Here is a 23,228-nt window from a genome sequence, read left to right on the forward strand (position 1 = left end):
TACTGTTGATAGGTTGAAACCAGTATGAAGCATTGGCGTTATTCGGCCAACGGACGCATTTTCGTGGATGGCAATGGGTTGGCACCTGTATCAGGGACGTGTGTGAAAACTCCCAACCTTTGATGGTATGATGCCATACTCCATCGCTGATTGCATAATAATTGCCTGTGGCCTGAAAAACACCTCTATGTGGAAATGAGTTCTGGTTCAGCCTCATTTTGCCGATTACCAACAAAGCCCTTCAGTTTCAGTCTTTAAAATGATTCCTTTCGACGTTGTCTCAAAATTAAAAAGAAAAGATCCGCTTCAGCTCACGATTACATTTGCGAGTTTGAAGAGGATCGGAAAAGGACACGAATGCCTAATCGATTGACGAAGATCAAGGTGCTAAAATACCAATCATTATAATCTGCAAAGTATCAGATTGCAAAAACTGTTCTCGTTCATAACTTAGGAATTAACGAGTCAATAAAATTGCGGTTACAGGAGTCACTCAGGTTTGAGGTTAGAGACTCGCATGAATTCGTGCTTCATTTCATCCGATCGCGCAACAGATACTTCCTGGACAACGTGGCTTTGAATGACAAAAGTTATCCAAGTAGTCGAGTAACGGTGGGGTGCATTAGTGAACAAATATGACTTAACATATCTGAAGATATTATTATAAAAACTGTCACCACGCGGTATTGGAATTCGTCTGTTTTTGGGTTACAACATGTGACGTTGCGTGGGTGGGACATTAGTGTCAGTTCAGGTCGTTCTGGATGCATGTGAGATCACCTACGGCGAAGCCAGTGCGATTGATGGCAGGTGGAACGTTCACTTTTGAATAATGCATCATGAGGAAACACTCTCTCCTCTTCAAATCAGGATAACGGCAATTATCTACGACCTCATTTATATCCGGTTTGTGCCAAAGAGACACCGGCACAACCGACTGCTCGGCTATACATGGAAAGCAGGCTGGGCTTTACTTATTTTGCTCATAATCTTCACAATTTCGTGTTTGCCGGATTCTGATGTACATGAAAGTATATTAAGAAACTGAGTATTATATATATATATATATATATATATATATATATATATATATATATATATATATATATATATATAATTATATATATATGAATACATATACAAATGTATTCATATATATATATATATATATATATATATATATATATATATATATATATATATATATATACATATATATATTACAAATACATCCATATTTATTAGTCGTTTTCTTTATAACAGCGAAATGCGATTTGACACTTAATCGGGAGGAAAAAGTAAAAAAATCCAGTTAACAAAATCAAGGTTCAAGAGAAAGATGCACAGAACAGCGAAGATAACAAAGAGAAATATATAAATAAACAAACACATATGATAAATATAATCTGACAAGTAAATCATTTTAAATAGGCACGGAAAAGGAGCACAGTGCCTGGAAGGTATTACAGCCTCGCTCAAACCTATGAGTGTCCAGATTTCAAGTATGAAAGATCGCCGTCTCTCTGTCTTACCCTAGATGGCGTGGAAGGCTCATTCTAAACAGTGAGATATCGCTTTACTGACACAGAACATGGATGCTGACCTCTGCAGAACTCGTGGGAAACGCTAACAAATTTCACGAATGTTTGACGATTTTGGAGAATAGGCAAACAAGTATCTCCTGACAGATTTATTAGTTATGAATATTTTTTTGACAATAAGAAAATCAACAACGTTGGCAAATTTTTCGAAATGGTAAGGATACAGGATACTGCTGCTGACAGATCAAGAAAACATCGTTCCGCTAAAAGTACCGGAAGCTCTTCTAACCTTTGCCGTGTCAGTGGTATAACTCTGAAGATGCAGAAAGACTCATTACCAACAATCAGTTTCCTGAGAGTTACAACATTTTAGACGATGGTCGTCATCTGGGAGATCGGCTAGTCAGTTCAGTTTTGATTTCGGTCTAGTTCAGCCTCATAGCCTGCCAATCGTTCGGCTGTGTCCGACGCGATATCCGCATGGAAGATTCGGACAAATTCATCGTCATGGGGCTCCATAACAAATCCACAAAGGTTAGGAAAGATCCACCTTCCAAAGCCGCCGGAAGTCCTACTAGTTATTACTGGCGGATGGAGTGCGCTTCCTCCCTGCCTTACCCCTTACCGCGCTGAGCCTGGCCGTAGCTTTCCCCGGTAATTACGCTCTCTGGTGGAGCATTAATATCACAATCCTCTCTTTCTCTCGCTCTCTCTCCCATTAAATTATTCCAGTATCGTTATAATTGATAGTTAAAACACTACAGTAAAAACACTACACACTAGAAGCGGAGTAAATGCCAGTTTCTACGATTCATAAAAAAGTAGAATTCTTTGCATAATTCACAAAAATATACTTTACAATCTTCAATCGGCCAGAACTCAAGTCATTGATAATCTGTCCAGGTTGATCACTGCCATCAAGGAGTACAATTTCCGACGGTGAAACCGTGGCAGGAACAAACGGAACCCAAGTGAATGCCAGTGCCTAAGAACATTTCTTCATCGAATAAAACCAATGAGAGAGAGAGAGAGAGAGAGAGAGAGAGAGAGAGAGAGAGAGAGAGAGAGAAAAAGCACAACATTTCCGAAGCATGTTTGAATCCCCACGTAGCGGAAGGAATCCCGTAACAAATTTCCACAAACGACGACAGGAGGTGTAGGAAAAGCGTCAACTGCGGCGGCAAGTACGGTGTTAAACTCTAACCGCGCGGATACTGATTACGGTGACTTAATTAGTGAAGGGAGCCCCAGTGGCAACGCACACTTAGCCGAAGCCAGCGTCAAGGAATGAAGAGAACCTTCGTCCGAATGCACTCACAGATGAACCATCCAAAGTCATTGGACGACATGAACAACCACGATGAGAGAGAGAGAGAGAGAGAGAGAGAGAGAGAGAGAGAGAGAGAGATGCCTGTGAATAACTGACTCTATAAATCGTAGAATAACAGATGGAACGCTTCCGTGATGTCAAAATTACCACAACAGTTATTATCACCGACGTCTTAACGCTTCCATACACTTATGAATGAAAACGTTGCGTATATGTTTGCATACTGGTATCTGCGAGTATACAAAATGTAAATTAGCCACACGTTCAAGAACTTGTGCAAACGACGCGATTTTTAAGGCGGAAGCCCAAGCCTCGTTTCCATGCATAATTAATGTGTAAATACATGCTTACACTAACCTGGTCGATTCTTTAAAAAGAAATGAAAACCTTAAAATTCCGTTGGTGACCTACGTCGTGCTGACGCCATGGCATTTTCAGATGACCTGCCTTGTCACGGCACGGCATACGACCTGACTCTGTGCTTTCTTTTACATTGTGGTCAGACCATGTATTCTTATCATGTATACATATTCCATTTATTTCTCGTGACTGACAGCTGTACATGAGCGCAAATTGCACATAGCTTGTGTTTGTACAACCACACATTTTATGTATATATGGATGTGTGTGTATATATATGTATACACATATATGTGTATATACATACATATATATATATAAATATATATATATATATATATATATATATATATATATATAAATATATATATATATATATATATATATATATATGTGTGTGTGTGTGTGGGGTTGTGTATTATATAACAATTATGTTGGAGAATTAATCTCGAAAAATGTCAAATCTACAAAACTAAAGTTAACAAAATACTACAATAAGGTGTTGAAAGAAAATATTGAATATCTTTGACGTTGAACTTGGAAAGTTGTTACCCTAGACAACAATCCTGTTTAAATTCCTGTAAGGCTTTTCGCATTTTCCAACAGAGGGGAAAAAGTCCACAAGGCAAAAATGAAAGTTTTGTGGCGGCAAACAAAACGCCGGACCTGGAATGACGGAACAAGGCAAGAAAGAAATTTAAAGCCGGGAGGAACGGCCCAGACTTTCGTCCACCGGAAATCGTATTGAACCGCTTTTTTTTTCCCTTTTTCATTTCACCTTGGGGCCGGCGAAGGAGAATGCCACGTTCTGTGATGGAGAAGCCTTTCAGAAAATTATTTACATACAATGTAAAATCATCTTCTTTTTTCATAGCAGTGTCAAAGGTCGCACAGAACTAAACTGTAGTTACTGTTAAACAATTTCTGTCTAATTATTTGGGTAAAACGGTAACTTTGTATAATTACTGTTCATATTGTGATTGATATAGTTTAAACTTTCCAAAAGTTTCTCTCTCTCTCTCTCTCTCTCTCTCTCTCTCTCTCTCTCTCTCTCTCTCTCTCTCTCTCTCTCTCTCTCTCACTTCAAACGCAATGATGCGTTTACAACGCAGGGATGATTGATCAACACTTTTTTTTTTTTTACTAAAGAAAACGTCCGACCTAACGGACAGTTTCCTGATAGACGACAAGCAGTAGCAACATTTAACATTTAACATATATATATATATATATATATATATATATATATATATATATATATATATATATATATATATATATATATATATATATATATATATATATATATATATATATAATATATATACATATATACATATATAAATGTGTATATATACATATATATTTATATATATCAATAAAGTTAACATGGTTGACTCCTGTAATGTCACTGACACAGTAACGTATTTCACATTCAGTAGTAATTCACGAAAATACTGAAGCCAATCTCTTTACAAAAACGCAAACTAATGTGGTACCATTCAAGTCCACAATTCTGAGCAAGATCAAAATCACAGGAAGGAAATACGTTTGCGAAGCGAAAAAGTCTCTTCAAAAGACATCGTGTAATTCTTAGTCACCTGACTTTGCATCGGGGTGAACAGCGTCACACAAGTTTGCTTCTCGGCTAGACACAAGCTACAAGGACCTCAAATGTGTTACAGAGACACGAACGTGAAATTTCGTTTTCACTCTTCTTGCTCCGTTCTGAACGAATGCCACGACTGCTCGGCTGATGATGTCACGTATTCAGTTCACGGAAAAATGCAGTAAAATCACCGAGGCGCCTTTTCCACGGTGCGGATAGAATGATTTCCACAGAGAGCTAAAATGTATAACCTCTTTCACTGGCAGGGAGTGTGTGTGTAATTAACTTCTGTCTTTATTTGGATAAAAGCTGGAATTCCTCTAAATCTCTGATCTGAGATTGTATTAGTGTTGCGCACCTTCGGCTGAATAGCTCATTGTGAATATTTTATAGTATTTTTCATCAATCTGAACACGCCCGCATTCACATCTTCGCAGATAATGACATCTACTAAGTAGTTACTTGAAATGCAGGTAATTCTAACAGCCTGCCACTTCTTTTGTGAGGTCAGATACCATATGATTTTCCAGAAGTTTTTATTCTTGTTGTGACCAGACTGTGGAAAGCAATTGAATCATGGGAACTTCAGAGGATCAAATTGGGTGCTTATGCTTTTTTGTTGAGCTGGCTCTCGTGAGTCTCTTGTCAGAGTTTAATTTCTCTCTTACGCTATTTGTTTTCCTTCCTTATCTTTAATTTGTATTTCTCATTTCTTCTTACAAGGCTGACTTCTATATTGGAGCCCTTGGGTTTGCAGCATTCTATATATATATATATATATATATATATATATATATATATATATATATATATATATATATATATATATATATATATATATATAATATATATATATATATATATATATATATATATATGTATATATTATATATATATATATATATATATATATATATATATATATATATATATATATATATATATATATATATATATATATATATATATATATATGCACAATGTCCTGGGCTTAAGTGCAGTCCGTTCAAACCCACTGTGCCTTCTGGTAAACTTGTAAGCAGCGCACTTGGTAGTGTAGGTTCTAGCAGCCCCATACCCAAGTCTTGCCGAAAACCGTAAAACTGATCATAATCTTGAGTCACTCCTTTCAAGGAGAAAATGGTGTATGGTGGAAAATGCAGGTGCAGTTGTGTGTGTGTGTGTGTGTGTGTGTGTGTGTGTGTGTGTGTGTGTGTGTGTGTGTGTGTGTAACCACGAGTTGATATGACTCGTGTAAAAGGAGTGAAAGTCCTCCATAAGAAGGCCGCTGCTGTCGATTCTTTCAGTCACAAGTTTAGATATTTCCATTGATCTTTTATGATGAAATGATCTTAATGCTTCTGTTACATACATTACATCACCAAACGATCTTTCTATGAAGTCATGTAAGTATTGAATGTTGAAATGCGAGGTGTATGTATATACAGTATATATATATATATATATATATATATATATATATATATATATATATATATATATATATATATATATATATATATATATATATATATTTATATATACAATATATATATATATATATATATATATATATATATATATATATATATATACACAATATATAAATATATATATATATACTGTAAATAACTGACGCAAAAACTGATTTTTTTTCTTACAAAAATCACAAATTTAGGTTAATAATTCAGGTAAAAATCATGAAAAAACACATTCCTTGCTGCAATTCTCGTTCGTGAACTGAAAGTAGCCGCAGACGAAAAAAAAAAATGAAGCTTGCAATAAGTTTCAGTTTACAATTAAAGTCATAGATCACGAAAATGACCACAGCAGGAAATTGTAAAAGTGACCTGAATATCAGAGCGAAATTCACGACTTCAGCTCAAATGCAACGGCAATTAGATGCTATTAAGAGCGTGCCGTTGCAATAAAGCCTCACCAACAAAACACGTAACATTTGTCAATTTCTTCAGTTACAAATGATATACTGGAATATACAGAGAACAAATACAAAACCAGAAAAAGACAGTGGTCGTGCAGCCTAGAACAAAACGAGCTGAGGGCATCGAAAACCTCTCTGCAGAAACTGACGTTTGTCGTCACAAATCCAGAGTCATCGACGACTTTAAGAGGCTCTCAAGGTAATGGCTTCAAATAATCAGGGCGGTAACACACTCAGCAGAATTTGAAAAGAAACTCCCACTACATTAAAGAATATTGAGAGTTAAAGTCATATCATTTGACATATAAAAGACTGGTAAGAGCAGGAACTCAAAATGATCCTAATACTTGTAAAAGAAAAGTCTGGATGATGGGAGACGTAAAAATGAAATCGAAGTTTGGCTCTCTCATGACACAAATTCGAGGAACCTCAAAATATCTAGGCATGAACTTTAGACCAGGCACCGTTGCACGCACTGCAGACCAACATTTCAAACACGTCCAGCGACAAGGGAGAACACGCGCCCGCTTCTCCTCATAAGGATGGTTTAGTTTTCTTTTGGGAGAACCCCATGGCTCTTGGAGTCCTCCGCTTTTCACTCTCAGCGCTGTAATGGTCGAACAGACTTGGATCAAAACTACTCTTGGCCTTACTTGAACTAGATTTCCCTTTTTGAGAGAGAGAGAGAGAGAGAGAGAGAGTTTTGAGGTTAAGACAAGAGAGTAAGGGTAATAAGATAAATTGTCAGCCCCAGTGTGTCGAACTGCAGGATTATGAGTTACTGAATTAGAAACTGTCCACATTAATAATGAATGATCTTGAAATGCATGTGCTGAATTTGACGGAACGGTGCAAATCGACATTATCTTTGTCTGCCTTTTATATGAACACTGGTTCAGTTCAAAAATACTTCCAGAACAAGAGTTCATGTTCCAGAGAATGGGAAAATTTGACTGAAAATACATAATATCTACCACGAACCTTTGATAACAATTATCATTTCATCAGTATCCTTCGTATGATTACGTTTTCAGTACTTGAGAAGAGGAAGAGAGCGAGCTTCGGAAACAAAATGAACAAGTTTCATAAATAAGAGTGGCGATGACAAATTTAGTCATCAGAGCGGCTGGTATAGCTAGCATTCATAACTATAAATAGTCACGTGTGTCTTCACGACAATTAATTAGTTGTTCTTCAGTGGAACAGAAGAGAGTTCCCATTTGAAAGACGAACCATTCGCACACAGAGACCCCTCGTGACGAAGGACTGGACTGACAGTCTGACACCCATGAAAAGACATAACCATCATCTCTATGCTTCTCACGGGATGTGGTCGCCTGACGTATTTTAATCTCGCCTCTTAAGGAAACGCATTCAAATTCCATTCACTTATACGCACATTGCGTGTGGAGAGGAGATGAGAAACTGTTTCATAAATCAGCTGGACAGTCCCCCTAACATCCCTGAAGAAGACTTGGTTAAACCAGAAAAACCATGTTTTCACCAAATGTCATCAGCGATTATAACCACAAATTATTTACTAATTGAGGTATAATTTACAATTTCTAGATGATAAAGAGGCAATTTAAAAAAAAAAATGCTTGGATAGCCATGAGGAAAAAAAAAACAGCCTGAAAGCCGAAAATCTATACAACATTCTTATTAACGTTTGAAGATAAGACTAAGTTTGGATAATAACTTCACTGTCCAATAATATATATATATATATATATAATATATATATATATATATATATATATATATATATATATATATATATATATATATATATATATATATATATATATATATCATGCTCCTAACCGAAAAGTAATTTTTAAATTTGAACTGCAATCAAATGTTAAGTAAATTCAGCTCACGGCATTAACATTTGTTAATTTTTCGTTATTCTCATACGTATAAAAGATAATTTTGTGTGAGAAGAGAGAGAGAGAGAGAGAGAGAGAGAGAGAGAGAGAGAGAGAGAGAGAGATGGGGGTCGTTTATTAGATTATTTTCTTCAAAAAGCTGAATAGGAAATCCCATTATATGTTAAATCTTCAAAAAAAAAAAAAATAGTTCGGATATCTCATACTGAAAGACTAAGGTAATACTTCATACTTTTGATATTATCGAAATCATAATACACGATTACATCATATCGACAAACGGCGGGCATTAGGCCGGGAGCAATCCTTGAACCTAGTAAACATGATGTGAGCTCTCCACCGCTTGCCCATGGCGAAATTGGACGGAAGTTATGTTTTCACACCCATGTTTGTCCGTTGTCTGTTTATGGAGCCTCGATGGCATAGTCGGTTACAGCAGCAGCTACGGACTTCGTAGAGGTCTGTGGCGCGGGTTCAAATCCGCAGCCGACTGATCAGAGAGGCAGACACTTTGCTATCCGTGTAGACACCCCGGGATTATGTATGTAATCAACGGATAGGTTTGCTTAAAAAGCAAATGGGTGTTACAGACTAAATACACACACAAAACAAAGCCACTACAACATCTTCTAAAAACATAACAAACATCTCACACGTCTCGAACTCTCGACCTACCCGCGCAACAACTTCTCGCTGCTGGGAGAAAGGGCGTTGGGTCTGGTATGATACATGTAACATACGCTACCGGGGTCTAAGCGATGTCAGGCAGGGCAGCCGATCGAGACTACGGTCTACTCCAAAGCCAAATCAAAAAGTCCTTCAAAAGAAGGCATCGTGCTTACCCCATACAAAAATGGGAAAAAGCACGTTAAAAGAAGAAGAAGAAGGTTTGTCCGTTTGTCTGTCTGCCCGAAACCTACTACCCCACGAAAAGCACGGAGAGAAAAGTGGTGCATTAGCGCTGAGAGTCGGTGTCTGAAGCCGAGAACTTGCAGCGAGGTGCTGATGAGTCTGTTTCCCGCAACTCCCCTTTCATCTGGAGCTCGTCTAACGGTACCGCAGTCCATTAGCAAGGTTGATTAACTCAACTACTATCCTATTACTTACAATAGCGTTCAACAGCTTTTTTTTTTTTTTTGCTTGAATACTGCATATGCAGGTTATGAAGGGGCTACTTACAGTATTTACTAGTTTTCCCTCAATAATGAAGAAAAGAAGTTTAAAAGTTGAGAAAAAATTTATATATATAAATATATGTGTGTGTTTTGTGTGTGCGTGTATGTGGGTGTGTATGTGGGTGTGTGCGTGTCACCAGTAACTTGGGAAAAAATGCTATTAATTGTTTCGTTTGTGTATCGAACTCCATTTCGGCATTTAATTTTTCCAAAAACTATATTTGTGTTATTTGGGTTGTGAAATCGAAACTCTAATATTTGTCATCAAGAGGACAGTACTCACAGACTCGGATTTCCAAGGTACTCTTAAGCACAGGACCCTTAAGTGAAACGGGATACAGTAAGGAAATCGCCGAATTATGCGAACAGTGAATACTAATCAAATAAACTAATTCTCGATTTCGCGCCTTGCGCAAAGTAGGTACAGGGACGCGATGCCTGACGTGTACAAACAGAGACCAACACCACAACAACGAAAAGTACTGAAGAGAACGACAGTCTCTGATTCAGGCTGTCATCAGGACTGGTGAGGGGAACTCGCATCACTTGGAAAGCACAACAAACTTCTAACATGCAAACTTAGCTAGCCCCAAGCTCTCATCTTTTCATTAAAAACATACAAAATTTACTTTAATCTCAAAACGTTGATAGATCTGAGGGTTCTATCTCAGCGTTATAGGTCTTTTTGTTAGATACAGTGTTACGTAAGAAAGGGTTTACGTTTCCTTAGAATCACTGAAACTAGCAGGCTTCTTTGTGCCATTCAGTGTTTTGGGCGCTTAATAACCAAAAGAATGGGCGAAAGGGTTACCGAAGTAGAGGTGGCAGCAACGCGGCTGAAACAAAGGACCCGAGAAGAAACGAAGCAATGGAGTCTCAGAATTATCGAAAAAAATAAAGAAACATATGAGTTCCTTTGCCAGTTGGTCGGGGGGTAGGCCCAGCCACTTGTCACGGCATAAATGACCGCCGTTGTTCAAGATAGCCGTTATCTAACTTGCTCTGCTTTGGTGTAGAAATTGATTTGTCCATTGAAAGAAGCTTTGGTGTACGCTGAGACTAGTTCTGCTGTGGTACAGACGTCGATTGTCTTATTAACCTCTTTAAAGAAGAAATACAATCCTAAGTGTTAACTTTAAGATATATCAGCAGCGTTCAATTGCTTTCTAACCCCTAATATATTTTCATATCTTTCTGTATGCGTTTAAAATATTATCATATGTCATCTGACGCTGTCAGTATACAAAGGGGAAACAGTTTACTTACTCTAATACTGTACTGTATATTTTGCCATTATTTTACTAATTTTTTTGAATATCTTTAATATCCTTAAACTTATTATCAGTAATATAAATTAAGACAAACAACCAGACATGTAGAGAGAGAGAGAGAGAGAGAGAGAGAGAGAGAGAGAGAGAGAGAGAGAGAGAGAGAGGTTGTATGCAAGGCAAAAAACACTTCCATACGACTATGTAACTTATCTCTTACATATGACAAACGGGTTGAAAATCAACCAAGGAACGTGAGATGAGAAGGAACCTTTGGCCAACACTGAATAATCTTCTTAAATTAAGTATTACCTTAGTTTAACCAGACCATTGAGCTGATGAACAGCTCGCCTAAGGCTGGCCCGAAGGGTTAGATTTATTTTACGTGGCTAAGAACCAACTGGTTACCTAGCAACGGGACCTACAGCTCATTGTGGAATCCGAACCACATTATAGCGAGAAATGAATTTCTATCACCAGAAATAAATTTCTCTAATTCTTCATTGGCCGGTCGGAGAATCGAACGCGGGGCCAGCAGAGTGCTAGCCCAGAAAGATACCAACCCCTCCAATGAGTAACTAGTAGCCTTACAATACGATATGGACGGTGCTGGGATTTGAGTGAATTTGCGTATACCACATCACATAATTATCAATAATGTTATAAAATCTTTTTAATTGGCTTATAATGACTATCATTTATAAATGCTAACAAAGAAAAAGATCAGAGATTGCAGGTGTAGGCTGTTAGCTTTGTCTGCTATGCTGATAATGGAAGGGTTTATACTACATTATGATTCTACAATGATCTTACCAGTAATCCAGGTTCCGAGACAAATCTGTAATTTTCAAATGAAAGCAATGAGTGGTGCAACGATGGGTGTTACGCAGATTTCTCTACCATTAGCAACACTGTTCTTGATGTAAATGATGACCCATGGTTTTGGGATAATTATCTTATTGTCTGAATGTCGTCCTATACTGTGACACATACAGTATTTGAGTGCTAGACAACCGTGGTAATAAAGGATGATTTAAAAAGATATAATTATTCTTCATTGACGAATAAAGCAATACTGTAATGAACCCTAACAAAACCAAGGTAAGCCTGGCTTTTCAAACGGTAGTTTGCGATCATGACAAAAGGTTGTGACATCTTTTCAATACCCAGCGCTTCAGAACTTCAAGTAGTGTCATCTGCGTCTCCTATGCCTATGTCACTTTCTCTCGAATAACTGAACAAAACTGAGGGAGAAAAACTGTACCTTGCCACCACCTTAACCTAAGCTGGCAAGATTGAGCAGTACTGCTGCAGCATTAAATAGCGTCAAACTTTGGTACATTTCTTGCAACCACACCTTAACAGGACTGTGATATCTCTTAGGAAATAAACATGACGGAAAGAGTTTCCATTTCTGTACTGCTGACAAGGCTGTTTTACGGATATTAATGTTTAAGAGCGAGCGTTGATCCTTTATCATGCACTTCGATATAAGGAAACCAGTTAATACAGGCTTTACCTCACTTTGTGACCTATCATTCATCGAGTGGTTGTCAAACCCTGTGGGATTTTCATATCAGCTAGATTACTAAAAACTTGTGATTCCTGGCTCGATTCTCCTATGCCGGTACACAGTGATATGATATTGGCTAGGGTCAATGCTGCTCGTTAGCTATGCACCCCGAGGTGTTGACAGGCACTCTCTAGAAACGAGGATTATGTAGTGAAAGACGAAGAACGCCGTTGTAAGAATTCATTCGTAAAGTGGGCTAGGGGAGGTCTGTGTATTACGTTACGTACCGCGAACGACGAAATTACAGATCCATTACTGGATAAATAAAAGTGAAAAATGAAAATATCCCTGACTTTCTTGAGGTATCTCGTTGATTTCTCCAAAGGTGGCCGAGACAACCTAATACTTTGGGTCAATAATGTTTTTGACATCTATAAAGAACAGAGAAATGGACATGAAGGTAGACATTTATAGCATAAGAGCTACATTTTATTTATTTAACCAGAGAGTTATAACTTTATCGTAAGTGAAGTGCGAATCCAAACGTGAAAGGAAAACTGAATGCAATTTGATGCCAGGATGATAGCAGTCACCTCAGGATTTACATCAAGGTCCTAAACTTCCACTGTTTTCCACCAAGTTAGGAACTAAGCGATCCAGTCATTTCAGTTCAATAGTAAGCAGCCCTCTCTCTCTCTCTCTCTCTCTCTCTCTCTCTCTCTCTCTCTCTCTCTCTCTCTCTCTCTCTCTCTCTGCAACGAATCTCTTTTATGACTTGATCCTACTTTGGCGAAGAACTTACGAAAAACAAAACACCTTTTTTGTAGACAAAGCCTAACACTCTCTTGATACTTTCTAACATTTCTCTTCTCGTGACATTGTCTTCCCTTGATCCAGATGTTCTCCTGTGTTCTTGTTGCCTTCCTTGTTTTACTTTCTTCACGTCTTAATGCGTCGCTCATTCAACTGTTTTAAATAATAATGACTAAAGGAGGAAAACATCTTTATTCTTTAAATAATCACTTCACGTCCGAGCTTCAATTGACTCCTATCAACTTTCTCCTGCACTAACACTCAACTTTCAGTTTTCTCTTCTAATAGGCATGTTCCTGCTCTATAATTTGTCCTCAAGGCTGTAAAAAAAAAAAAAAAAAGTTTACTGAACTAGGGGCAATATATAGTAGTATTACCTGGATGATGTCGCAGAAATTCGGTATAGCCTTCGACACCAAAGCTCCTCTTTCCAAATAACCACTCTCACCACTAAGCATATGGAGGCTTTCGGCTCCTTACTTCTTTGCTAGTTAACAAACAATAAACATGTATGCGCAAACAGATAAACATAAACGATATATAAATATATCTATATCTATCTATCTATCTATCTATCTATCTATCTATCTATCTATCTATCTATCTATATATATATATATATATATATATATATATATATATATATATATATATATATATATATATATATATATATATATATATATATATATATATAATTATATATATACGTATATATATGTATGTATATTTGAATTTCACGTATGTATGAACAAATGTATGTATGTGTGTATGAATGCAGCTATCTATCTATATACGAATATATATATATATATATATATATATATATATATATATATATATATATATATATATATATATATATATATATATATATGTGTATGTATGTACTAGCTGAACAACCCGGAGCTGCCCGGAAAAACTCTGAATAACAACCGATAAACTGACTCTCTCTCTCTCTCTCTCTCTCTCTCTTTTCCCTAACACCCCCTCTCCTTTCTCGCTCACTTCACGTCTTAATTTAATTAGAAATATTTATACTATATTCTGTTAAGCCTTTTTGATTCTTTCCTATTATCAAGTGAATTTCTGAAGCAGCTAGCCTTCCACCTCCTTATCAGTCAGCGGAATTTATTGGAAACGAAAAGTATTGAACTTTCTCATCGTGTAAATAACAATTAGGCATTTCCTTGTACCTATTTTTGGTAGGTTTTTGAAAAATAGTAACCAACAGGTGTCACCGATAACCTACAACTCGTTCGTACATTCTGCCTTTGTTTCAATGCCCTTTGTCCTAACGCAAATAGTAATGAATTATAGATCAAAAGATAGGTAATTTATTTTACTTTTGCGCTGGATTTTTGGTGAACTAAGAAAAAAAAGTTGCTAACATTTTCCAACAGGGCTAACTTCAACTCGTGATACGTATGCTTTATACTGCTTTTAAGGACGTTTTTAACATAGCATAATAAATTACAGCTCATTAACTTTGCAATGAAATCAAATTTATGAATGTAGCCTATAATAAAAGGTTACACGGGACGATAGCAAAAAATTACCGCTATGCATGTTCGTACAGCAAATATATCAGCCTGTACAAAGCAAGGTTTGGTGAGCACCCAGCGGTAATGACGTAATAAGGTATCATAAACAAAAACATTCCCTTCGCGGGGGAATGTAATCCAAACGGTTATTTATTGTTTTGAATAAACATACGCTGATTAAATATAGAACTGAATACATATCATTCTCATAAACAACCATAAACAAACATTTTATTTTCCTAAATACCGGAAATGCAGCAATAGGTGCGAATTGACTGATAGCTTCCAGTCTTGCTGTTCACTGGTTGATGTAGTTGGCAGGTGTCCATTTCAAATAAAAGTGTGTGAATCACCGACTTTAAGTTGATGCTTCGTTTTTCCATGCATATTCTACGTTCGTGATTGTATGAAAAACTTAGTTCTTCGATCAAATTTATAATGTGCTGTGAGAGACTCGGGAAAGCCTGTATATATGGTTAATTGTTAACGTTCCGGCCTCTGTCTCTTACCACTAGGGTTGTCGATAATCTTTTAATTCCAACCCTCATTTAAATCGATATAGGTTTTCAATGTTGATTTTATCGAGGTAATAAACAATTATATTAATAATTCTCATAAATTATGATCAAAGTTCACGTAAATTCTGATCAAAAATTGATGTTACAGATACGAGTATAAGGATTTGGGTTTATGTTGTAGGTTAATCATACGTCTGGCAGCGCCTGGAAGAAAACGTGGAGCGTCAGGTGAAAAATGAGAATTAACCTATAAAGCACTGAAGGAAAAGGTGACGTAAAAACAAAAGTTTCATTTGTTTTGTCTGTGTTTGTATGTCTGTCACGGGGCAGGGGTTTGATTTTGAGTTATAAACCATTCTGGGGTGACATAGAGGCCGTGTGCAAAATTTTGTCTGGGTCTGTCAAGCAGTTCAGATTTCTATAGTATCCAAACAAATATATGAACATTCACTTTTATATATATAGATAGATATATGTGCGTGAGTATGTGTATAAAGTGCAATCACAATATGACTGTATGCATACGATGTAAATTTTCTCTTCAAACTAGCATATATAGACTTAATACAAAAGATTTCATTTAATAAACAGAAAATTATTAACTTCGTAAAAGGTCGCTGGTAACCAAATAGGAAAGAGATGCAAAAGATCTAAGATTAACACTAAAGAATGAAAGTTCTAATTATCATTATCATATCCAGTGGAGCTGCAACCCCAGCTGGGAAAGCAGAATGATACGGCTTGTTGGAAGCAATTGCAGTATACTGAAATTTTGTATTCTTACTCGTGGTTAGCAACCTGATAGACTTCATTATATCCAGTTTGATATAAAATCCCGTCTCGCCGAAGAAATCCTTGCTATCTTTAGGGACCCAATACGGACAGCAGCCGAATACACATAACTGAATTGAGAAGTAAAGAATAAACTATAAAGAAATCAAGAAAATCGAATAAGGTAAATAACACGGCAGAACGATAGGACTATGATAAATAAACTATGAAATAAGACTGTCTCCTCAGTCAGCAAAAATACCTTCGAACCTCTGAGGCTCCAGCGATTCGCCCACAGGACTAGAAGTTAATCTGCTCACAGCAGATCAACTTCTAAAAAAATGATCAGAATTATGATCCGAATGATGAAGCGTCTTCTGGTGCATGCCCAGTGAGCTAACTAAACGAGAGCGACAGGCTATTAATAGCAAGATCAAGAATAACAGATATACTGTAACTGAACTGAAGTTTACATCTAAGAATTTAAGATGCCAGTCATCTGCTGAAGAGCAAACAGGGTAATAGCACTCAAAGCATGGAAGATTATAAGAATGAAAACATTTCCTCGGAATAGGCAGCAGCAGGGCTCCACAAAACTTGAGAGATTTTCTCGGTATACCGATTTTGAGGAATTGAAGACCGGATGTATTTTTCAAATTTCAAATGAGTCGCAAGTCGTTCAAGGAAGGATCCATGTTCTAGGCCTACTGACACTCACGCTGAGTTTTATGTGTTAGCCTCATTCCCCATAATTTGCACATGCACTAAATTTAGCTGTATCTCTGCTAAGATCTGTGCCCAGGAGATGGGATCAATGCAACGACAGTAGCATTATAAGCAATAAACTTGCTTTCAAGGCTAAACGGCATACTGTACCTATAAAATATAAAAGCAATACTGCTGTTCAATAAAACAACAGGACTTGAAGTAATAAATAACTAATGACAAAAGACTATCTTACAAAATAACAAGCAGCGAAGAACAATAAGAAAATGATACTGGCATGAATATCTCCCAGGACTCGTCTTCCTATGATTAATTACACTGTCCTTCAAGTTATAAATCATCTGAATATGCAAATACATCATCTTAATATTATAATCTCGGTACTGCAAGCGATGTATTGTTATCTTTAAAATCCATATTTAGTTTTACACCGAAAAGAAAATGATAACAACATTTTCTTCAGTACGCGCTGCGCACAGGATGTTGTCTTGGAAGAAGTGAATTGTGGGAAGAAAGCAGGATGTTTTGCTGTAACCGATGGCTCACTTCCTTTTCAAGTCCATTCACCCAATTGCGCATTCTTCCATTGGACATTAAATCATAACTGGGCGTCTTTTCTGCACTGGACGTCTAGTTATTTTCTTTCCGGCTGTGGTACCTTACAATACGGGCACAAGCACTGAACAAGGCAAGCAAGGATATGGCTTCAAAGCAGCACTTAAGGCCATGTAAACCATATATTTCTGCCATGCGTGAATCTCTTCCTAAAGTTCAGTCACGTTACTATTACCTAGAATGTTGATATGAGCATGAAAGAGATTATTCGTAAATAAAGAAAAACGACGTTTGCAAAGAAAGCTGTGCACTTGCTCGTACAGCCATGCCACAGACGATCACGTACATGAAATTTGCTCGCTAATTGCCTCAAATGAGAATATAATAACATGTAATTATACCAGAAAACCGTTCATTGACCGAGTGAACCTGAAATAAGCGAACCCCATCCTCACAATTCTACTATTAACATATATGATTACTAAAACGTTTATATTCATTATCATTGCTGCAATTGCTATTTCGTGGAAACCGTAGTGAAAATATTCTCAAAACGAATTTCCAAAGTGTCATTAAAGATTAGTCTCTTATCATTAAACGAAAAAGAGTAAAAATTAAACAAAAGATACATGCATAGAGACACAAAATGCACCAAAATGCTTTTGAAAATTACCATAATCAATAGCTTATGACAGCTTAATGCACATAAAGAATGATTTTCTATTAATCTTATGCACACAAAAACTTAGGTGTATATATATATATATATATATATATATATATATATATATATATATATATATATATATATATATTACAGTATAAATACAGAAGTCCTTTTCCCTTTTGGAGGGTGGTGCCAAAAGGTAGAGCCTTCAGTTCTCAGCAATTCTCTCTCTCTCTCTCTCTCTCTCTCTCTCTCTCTCTCTGTTTATACCTGCACTCACATGCTCGCCTGGACACAAACATACATACACACACACACACACGCATATATATATATATATATATATATATATATATATATATATATATATATATATATATATATATATATATATATATATATATATATATATATATATATATATATATATATATATATATATATATATATATATATATATATATACAGTATAAAGTTCCTCGTTGGGCGAGGGGTTCCGTTCTCAGCTAGCACTCTGCTGGCCGCGAGTTCGAATCTCCGACCAGCCAATGAAGAATTAGAGGAACTTATTTCTGGTGATAGACATTCATTTCTCGCTATAATGTGGTTCGGATTCCACAATAAACTGTAGGTCCCGTTGCTAGGTAACCAACTGGTTCTTAGCCACGTACAATAAATCTAATCCTTCAGGCCAGCCCTAGGAGAGCTGTTAATCAGCTCAGTGGTCTGGTTAAACTAAGGTATACTTCTTATACACAGTATAATATATATATATATATATATATATATATATATATATATATATATATATATATATATATATATATATATATATATATATTTATATGTATATTTATACACAGTATAATATATATATATATATATATATATATATATATATATATATATATATATATATATATTATATATATATATATATATATTATATATATATATATATATATATATATATAATATTTATATTTATATGTATATTTATAAATCAGGTCTGCCAATGAAGCTACAATCTGAAAGATTTTGTTGATTTGAGAGCAAAGCTTCAAGAAGACTATTAGGAATCAGATGGCATGATAAGTCAAGTCTACCTTAGTTTAACCAGACCACTGAGCTGATTAACAGCTCTCCTAGGGCTGGCCCGAAGGTTTAGACTTATTTTTCGTGGTTAAGAACCAACTGGTTACCTAGCAACGGGACCTACAGCTTACTGTGGAATCCGAAAACCACATTATAGCGAGAAACGAATTTCTGTCACCAGAAATAAATTCCTCTAATTCTTCATTGGCCGGCCGGAGACTCGAACGCGGGCCCAGCAGAGTGCGAGCTAAGAACTATACCGACCCGTCCAACGAGGGACTAAGGTAAATTGTAAACGAAGGATAAAGTTTGAGGCAAGAGTACTTGACAGATTACCCTCCTCTTCCCAGGACGGAGAGAGGAGAGAGCAGAAGAAGGGAGGAAAGATCAGCTTTCGGACGAGAGGTGAAACAGCTGGAAAAGCTAACTGGCCCGCCGCTTTCCTTAGTCTACCTTAATCCCTCCCCCCAACTCCCACCCCCAGGGTCCCGCCTTCAGAAAACACAGGTTGCCAGGAAATCTTTTACTGGCATTTTTTTTCACTGAGTAATGACTGGTTTTAATTACCCATCTGAAACCTCTTTTAATTACACAATTATGATTCCAAAGTATGATTGAAAAGGCGCTTAACAACGATTTGTATATTTTTTTTTATTTCGTCGAGGTCTGTTCTTTTTAGTAGTTCTCTTGCGTTTACTTCAAACAGAAGAAACAATAGACCTGCCTTACAGTAATAGTGCAGCTACAGTGGTTGAAGTCGTTCACAGATTGAGCAAAATATAACATGAGCTCTGTTTCCGCTTCTTTTTCCTTTCACAGTAAAACACTGACCTCTCCCAGGTAGTCGCAAGTATTGACGCCTACTCGCTATTTTGTTACACCAACAAAACACTCTCCACGGAAATATAGATCAATTCGTATTCCAGCAAAAACAGAAGGGTTTAATGTCGCTGTCTTAGATAAGGTTTACCATAATCGTCTACCCCATCTCGTTTACGATACCATCTGCTGGTAACCTCCACGTGGAGACACTAAACCATACTTCCTGTCATAGCCTTTCCGTAAACATTTTTGGATCAGTGTTTCAGGACAAGTCATAACCACGGAATTTCCTGTAACTATCTTATTACCTTTCATCCTCGAGGAAGGGATTCCTGTGTAACTACAAACCTTGAGAAAACAAAACTTTATCTGATCTGTTTTGAATTAAGATTTGTCATTATACCCTCATCAATTTGAGGTTAGGGTGATACTGCCACACTTGCAACTCTCATTGCATCCCATCCATGAGGAAGGAGCAGCAAGTACATGGGCTCTCTTCTGAATCCAGAGAGAGCGGTAATAATGTAACATGTGGTATTTAATACACAATTGGAGAAAAGTTAAGTATACCTTAGTTTAACCAGACCACTGAGCTGATTAACAGCTCTCCTAGGGCTGGGCCGAAGGATTAGACTTATTTTACGTGGCTAAGAACCAGTTGGTTACCTAGCAACGGGACCTACAGTTTATTGTGGAATCCGAACCACATTATAGCGAGAAATGAATTTCCATCACCAGAAATACAATCCTCTAATTCCTCGTTGGCCGGCCGGAGATTCGAACGCGGGCCCTGCAGAGTGCTAGCCGAGAACGGTACCGACCAGTCCAACGAAGAACTGCTAAGACAACGTACTTAATTCAAGAGGGGTATTGGACAGGTTTTTCCCGTATCTTAAGAGTAAGCAATGTATTAACAGATGTGTTACAGCTTGGCTCTACAAATAAAATATATGGAATTTATTATACAACAGGAATTCGCTTATGACAACTAAGCAAGAAATCAGAGGCGCTTCAGCAATCTTCCCTTTTGATATTCCATACGTACTCAGATATTCCATCAGATATTCCAGATCGCACGTCCTTTGATGTTTTGCACAAGAATTGCTGATTTGTTGCCTGAATGTCATATTAACCTCACGTCGCAAGCACAATTGTTGATTTGTTGCCTGAATGTCATATTAACCGCACGTCGCAAGCACAATTGTTGATTTGTTGCCTGAATGTCATATTAACCTCACGTCGCAAGCACAATTGTTGACTTGTTGCCTGAATGTCATATTAATCTCACGTCGCAGGCACATTGAAACCAGGTGCCCAAGATGCCCTCCACTGTTGCAATAAAAGGTTGGCAGTGCTTTTATTATGTCGTATCGAAACGGTGTGTGAGAGCCGACTGAAAATGACATTCAAAAGAGAACACAATGGAAAATACCAGAACCCAGAGCATGTCTTGAAACACTGGTTCTAAGAAACGTTTGACACAAAAATTGCTTTGTTATTTTCGAAGGTTTGCAGAATTCCATCACCTTCATCAAGCCTTTTGGGATGAAATGGTACAGGCATTGCAAAAATTAGACATTAACAGGTGATGCTCTTGTTCTTTCCCCCCCTAAAAGGTTAAATCTTTCGTCTCCGCCAAGAAGAGAAGCTCCGATGGGACAGTGTCAGGAAACTGAAGCTTCGTAACGTAACAATTATATACGGGCACTGCATGTTATGATATACAATTAGCATATTTTGAACCCTAAGTTGTTTTACACTTACACACTCATACACACATATGTACACACACACACATATATATGCATATATATGTATATATACATACATATATTTATATATGTATATATATAATATATCTGTATGTACACACACATATATATATATGTATAATATATACACACATATATAAGTGTATATATATATATATATATATATATATATATATATATATATATATATATATATATATATATATATATATATATATATATAATATTTATATATATATATATATATATATATATATATATAATATTTATATATATATATGTGTGTGTGTGCTAGAAAAACACTGTACACAAGGAGAATCGAATATAGTATTCCGTCTGAATATCGATTATCAAATCTTTCTCTTCTTTGAAATTTCGGTTAAAATATCAAGTACACAACATATAGAAAGTTTAGCGTTGTAAAACTGGAAGCAGGTATTCCACTTACAAGCCATACATTCACATGAACTCGTTCGGAGCAGTGTACGGCGACCTCAGTATTAACTGTAAGAACACGGAGCTGTGAAAACAAAAGAGTTAAAAATACTAACCAGCTGAAAATAATAATTATGAATTCTTAAGTGAACACGAAGAACACAAAGATATTATGTGTATATGTGTATATATACATATATATACATACATATGCACACACACATACATATATATATATATATATATATATATATATATATATATATATATATATATATATATATATGTGTATGTATGTATATATATATATAAATCTGTAAAAAAGTACACTGCATTTCTTTATACTAGTATGTTCATTTCGCCTCCATTAAAGGGCATATACCCAATACCTTTCATTCACTGAAGCTGTGAATGATTAAATGTAAATGACAAAATCAAAATTCCTCGTAACGTCACAATGATTTGACTGCAACTGGCGAAAGGTTTCCCCTTCGCTTTCAAGGGAGGCTGCAGTCTGTCAACAGGACACACTGATGCAAACAAACGATTTTCAGAGCCGTAAAAGGAAGCATATCAGCTATATCAGTCCATCCCAATATTTATGACTTGAACTCTGCATGCAAGAGCATAGGTCAGTTCACAGCCCTGCCATGGTTATGGAGTCTATCACCGTGTCAATTATGATAAGCAATAATCAAGGTTGCTTCCAAATCGGAACAGAAAAGGTAACACAAATGGCAATATCGACCTTGTTTAAACAAGCCAGTGAACGAAAGCATAGCACTTCTTATTTGTTAATATGAAAAGGATCGTTACATTTTTATAGTTTGTGAATGTATCCTAAGTCATGGCAACTTCTCGCAAAATAAAGATGATATAAATT

General features: G+C 36.4%; 1 protein-coding gene across 10 annotated transcripts in view; it reads right to left on the reverse strand.

Annotated features, from left to right (window-relative positions):
- Positions 1 to 23,228, reverse strand: part of LOC136837505 (DIS3-like exonuclease 2) — a 392,269-nt gene that overhangs the window by 281,756 nt on the left and 87,285 nt on the right. The gene's annotated exons all lie outside the window — the stretch shown is intronic.

This window comes from Macrobrachium rosenbergii, chromosome 59, assembly GCF_040412425.1.
Source record: "Macrobrachium rosenbergii isolate ZJJX-2024 chromosome 59, ASM4041242v1, whole genome shotgun sequence".
In the NCBI taxonomy this organism is placed as follows: Eukaryota; Metazoa; Arthropoda; class Malacostraca; order Decapoda; family Palaemonidae; genus Macrobrachium; species Macrobrachium rosenbergii.